A 5689-nucleotide genomic window follows, 5' to 3' on the forward strand; every position below is an offset into this window, starting at 1 on the left:
TCTGATTCAGTACTGGTCTCATTGATCTTTTTTGGGATACAAGATAATGTAAAGCATTTACATTATAGGGGTTTAATTTTGGGCATGGAATGATATCTTCAAACCAGACCATTAACAGTTAATCATTAAGGATTAATTGGATGTGACAATGAACAATTGAAATAAAGTAGGAATGTGCATGAAAAACGGGCCTAATTCAAAAACAGCTTGTTTTGATTGGGAGGTAACCATGTGACCCTGAATTATCTGGGAGAAGTGTATTGTTTTGCTGTCACATGGGGCCACTTGGATTTGTTTCTCAGTCAGTTTTGAAGGTTGAAAAAAACCATTACGAAGTGAAGACATAGCACTTATGTTAGATTTAGAAGAGTATTGACATCATGGACTTTGCCCTACTCATTGGACTTTTCACCATTAGGCTGGTGTCCACAAGACTGGAATCTGAGATAGAGCTCTGCATGCCACTGTTGCCAAAGTCGCTAATGGATAAAAAGCAGTGTGAGACTCACTTATTTTTATATTATGCAGTTTAACCAAATAGATTCACTCTTTATCTTACATGTGTCTCTAACATATATATGAAATAGATTAAGCTAATAAATTTGCTTCATATTAAAGTACACATGTCTTCTTGTAATAGCATAGAACCTGTTGGGTACTTTCAGTGCAACACGCAAGAGGTAAAGACAAAAACCTGGGGACAGATATAGTATATGGGATTGTTAGCTATATACGCATAAATAAATTACTTCAGTGATATCACATGACATCAGATCACATAAGTCTGATGCCTGTGGAAAGAAGACTTGTGTGAAATCCAACTCATCAATAGTGTTAATAACTAATAAATGTTTATCAGTTCTCACCAGAATTGTGTCCAGTTCTCATCTGCCTAATGCTCTGAGAACATACTGATATACCCTAGACTTCAATCATTGTGTAAGTGAGTTTCACATTCTTACCACTCTTTGGATCAAAATGTTTTTCCTGAATTGTCTGTTGGATTTCTTAATAACATCTTGTGTTAATGGCCTCTGGCTGTACACTTCTGCTCAAGAGAAAACATTCTGTTTTATATCTACTCTATCAAACTCATTCATAATTTTAAGGATATCTCAAATGTTACCTCTCAGCCTTTTTTCAAGAGAACGATGGTCCTGTTTCTCAGTCCTTTCCTGATATGGGTACCTACACATTTCTGGTTTCCAATTTGTAAATCTTCTCTGCAACTTCCTCAGTGCCTTTTTTTTTATTTTTAATATGGTGACCAGAACTGCGCACAGTCCTGGAAATGTGGTCTAATCAAAGTTTCATGCAGATTTAGCATAATGTTCCTATTTTTCAATTCAGAGCAATGTCAATCTTCTATCATAACTGCAGGGACTATCATTGACTGGAGTCAGGTCTGGAAAAAGAAAGGAATAAATTATTTGATATTCAAATAATTTTTAATATTTCTGTGACCAACAACAAAACACTAATTGATTTGGAGGCCTGAGTAGCAAGCTGAACATATCGATGGAGCTCTCTATTTTAACGTCATTATTTGAGCAGGGAACGATTTTGGGGTATCTGACAATAAATTGTCCCAGTATTAGAATCCACTGAAGGCCTCAGAATTCTGGTACTGCTCTTAATTTACCAACGGTTAATACCAACGCTACTGGCAAGTCAACACCTCATTTGCTCTAAACAGGTTGTAAAGAGCTGAATAGTTGTGATGGTTTTGCATTAAATGCTTCTGTTCAGTGTCTAAGCAGAAGAAATAGGGAAATTGCATTTCAACAATCCTATCACCAGGAAATCAAACTACTTCAGGAATCATGCCAAGGTTTTTTCACATTTTTAATTGAATAACTAAATTAAAGCTACAAATTGTTCACCTAGAAGCAATACATCTAATGCTCTGTCCACTCAGAATGAAGTGCTACATTCAATCAAAAGATCTCTAAGACCAATGGGTAGTAGACATTCTAATTAATTTTCATGGGAAAAATTCAACTCAATGCAATCTGGACAACCCATCAATATCATGAAAACAAATGCTTCCACTGTATTGATATTCCAATAGACATCACTGCTCGGTTAACGGTGTGACAATCTACTTAAAAGGTGAGCTAAAAACATTATAAGCAGGCTGATCGCTGTGAAATACCATTCCTATTTGATCATTTGATTCAATAACTAGCTTAAGAATATGAAGAGTTTCTAGTATGCAATGCTTGATGCCACAGAGTTCAGGTGTAATGTAAAATTGGTAAATTGTATATTGTAAATTTGAAAGGAGCACATTATATTTTAGCCATTCAGAATACTGACTTACAGGTTCTAGTTCATAAACTTTCAGATCTTATGTAAAAGAATGATGTACTTTTTTGAGTCCATTTAGATGTCATTGATAAACCCAAAATTCTTTGAAAGAAAACATGCTGTGACACCTGATGTGTTAGAATTCCTTCTGTCACATTCAATTTAAAGGAAATGTTTAAATCCTTTTTATGTATATCATAACTTCAAAAAATGAAAATAACTCAGTGTACATGTCAGAGAAGAAGTGGATCTTTGTAGCCTCCAAAAACAGAATTTGCCTTATAGTTTGAGAATCATTTTGATGGTGTCATTTAAAACATCAATGATATTTCATGCAAAGAACAGCTGCGTCTTAAAACCTGGCATCCCTTTGTAACACAAACTGTTTGATCCTTTGCACCTGAGTTACAAAGTACCATCAAATACAATACGAATAATTGAGGTCAAACATTCAGGTTGACTACTAATCTGACTGAAATGAAGATTATCAAAAATACAAATGCCAAAATATTATTTTGGGGGCTAGGAAAATTGAGTCTTATTATAAGCTATGTCAATTTACATGTCACAACATGTGGTACCTTCAAAGTAAATAACAAAACACAATTCTTCATTCAGAAGGAAGATTTATGTTTAACACTGTGCATGTAGACAAAACGAACAGACGTCTGAGTGACCTGGGTTATGGCAGAGTGGATCGTTATAGCTGTGTGTTTGATAAGGTACAGCAAGGAATCTTGCTGGATCTTGGATGAGAATTCCTCAAAATGTCAACACAACTTGCGCTTATCCAAAATAATTTAAGATTTATCCCTGTGCTTTTTTGTCACATATTATTTTGCCATGAAGTTGTTTGCTAAAGCAGAGAAGGACAACATTTACTATTATGTTCACATACACTATTCCACTATGCTAAGTATTCAATATTATTGACTAATCCATCATTTCAACCAACTGAGAAAGTGTTATGTCATGTTAATTAATTGGTACTGTATCCATGTTTGCATTTCTCTAGTCTGAGTGCAAGTACCATTACTGGACATGCACTTTGATTAATTTGATAAGAAGAAATAGTCTGGCTTCATGATTAAATACTCAATTCCCTTTCCAATAATTCAGTACTCAATACTACCAAAATGTTGTCGTCTGGAAAAATGTACACATGCAGCAATGGTAACAGAGGGATAATTTTACATTTTCTTGGCTAAGTACAAGTTGAATTGAGTATCTGGAGGATTTCTGCCAAAGGCTATGTGAGTTTTTGGTTGTATCTTGACAAACCCACTGTGTTAAGTACCTAATTCACATCCTGGCATCTCTCACATTCAATTCCAGCTCCACCTTACCTCTCTCCTTTCCTGGAACAACTCCAGAAACAAACCACCTCCTGTAAGGAGATTTGGTCCACCTCCCAAATTGACGATGAGCCTACTCCCAGCCCCAACCCCATCTGGGATTGTCTCCCCTATCCCCTTTTTAGCAATCATTCCCCTGAGTCAGGGTTGGAGATTGCCTGTGCACACCCCTTCCATTTGGCTACCATAACACCTGAGGCATCCTAGGTTTTTTTGCCTTGTCCCCTCCTTCTCCTCCTTCCCAGTTGTTCATGCTGTCCCTGCTGGAAGACCTTTGTTCCCATGATACAGAACTCCTATGGAATACAGTAGACTGTAATGAACTTATTACACACTCTGGCAAGTGCAGCAGGGATCCTCCAGAGAGTTCCAAAAAGCAGATGCATTGTTTGGCATCTCACTGGTCTGTCCGATGATATTTTGTGGAGCTGCATCGCTCTCGTTCTACATGTGTTGCGCATTTGTCCATACATAGCTCACCAGAGTCATGAGCAGGATAACTAGCTCTTGGGCAGCTCTGCAGCCACTCTCCAGCTTGATATTGATGGCTTAAATATTGATGGCACAGCAGACTTATCCTGAATGAAGGCGTTGTGACTGTTGCGGGATATTAGGCAGTATCCTTGTGATATATTGAATTTGGTCATTGAGCATTTAGTTAATGAGGAGGAGGAATCCTTTGCAGTTTTATTACATACCTAGATTGAGGTGAGGCTTCTATAAATCATGAGTGAACAGTGAATGGAACTAACATTATGGGGAAGCCCATTATCCTGGCATATGCCTGCTTCACCTCCTTCTCTCTGATCAAGCACAGCAAGATACCATCCTCCTGGCATAACATGCATCAGTCATTTCCTTAATACAGCATTGGATTCCAAACTGAGAGACTTTAGAGATGTTGTCAGGAATTTCCCTCTGAGGTTGCAGGTCTGTCAACAAAAGGTGGAAAATTTTACTTAGCTCCACCTTAATAAAATGAAAACAACACACTTGATGTTTCTCGCTTGGGTTGTGGTAAGAGAAATGCTCCCCAGAGACCATGGGTGGATAAGGCACTCGCTGAGAGTGTTTCTAGACTCCTCTTTCTCAATTTGTGATCATTTTACCCTCCTCTGCGCTATCTCTATACTATCTCCCTCGCTGCAGACTGAGCTGAGCACTTGACTGTACAATATTAAGAGTGGGCGATAGATGGAATGGTAAATTTTAAAATAATGTCAATTAAGCTTTATGCACAGAGCACACTGATCTCTACTCTGCATATAGGCACCACATGCTGCTGACATCTGCATTATCTTCCTCCCATTATGGCATCTGGTAAAAGCCTTATTGGACCAATGTATATGCATTGCAGACACCATAATGATATCAAAAAAGCAATCATACTGCTAAAACTATCACATTAACCTGCAGCAGAAATGTCAACCAGAAATCAAATAGAACAGCCCCTCATTTCACTCAGTATGGACAAATAATGGGAGAGAATGGAGGACAACTTTAGTTTTGCAATGCTAAATGCACATGTATAAACAAAATAGTAACAGTATAAAAAAATTGACGAGAATGGATGGGGGGAAAGGAAAAATTAATGTCTGGTGTCCAAATTATGATTTTCGGCAGATCTTGATTTGGGTGACTAGTTTTTCCACTGAAAGCAGATTAGAGCTTCTTATGTAGTTGCTACTCAGAGTTACCTAATGTCAGTTAACTGGATTCTGGATTAGTGGTGCTGGAAGAGCACAGCAATTCAGGCAGCATCCGAGGACAGGCAAAATCGACATTTCGGGCAAAAGCCCTTCATCAGGAATAAAGGCAGAGAGCCTGAAGCATGGAGAGATAAGCTGAGGAGGGTTGGGGTGGGGGGAAAGTAGCATAGAGTACAATAGGTCAGTGGGGGAGGTTCCACTAACCTATTGTACTCTATGCTACTCTCTCCCCACCCCCACCCTCCTCTAGCTTATCTCTCCATGCTTCAGGCTCTCTGCCTTTATTCCTGATGAAGGGCTTTTGCCCGAAACGTC

At 38.2% G+C, this 5689-nt stretch overlaps 1 long non-coding RNA gene across 1 annotated transcript in view; it reads left to right on the plus strand.

Moving 5' to 3' along the window:
- Positions 1-311: 311 nt before the first annotated feature.
- Positions 312-5689, plus strand: part of LOC122559903 — a 47589-nt gene continuing 42211 nt past the window's right edge. The window contains exon 1 of the long non-coding RNA XR_006314589.1: positions 312-498. This is a non-coding gene — a long non-coding RNA (uncharacterized LOC122559903). The remainder of the gene's footprint in view (positions 499-5689) is intronic.

This window comes from Chiloscyllium plagiosum, chromosome 20, assembly GCF_004010195.1.
Source record: "Chiloscyllium plagiosum isolate BGI_BamShark_2017 chromosome 20, ASM401019v2, whole genome shotgun sequence".
In the NCBI taxonomy this organism is placed as follows: Eukaryota; Metazoa; Chordata; class Chondrichthyes; order Orectolobiformes; family Hemiscylliidae; genus Chiloscyllium; species Chiloscyllium plagiosum.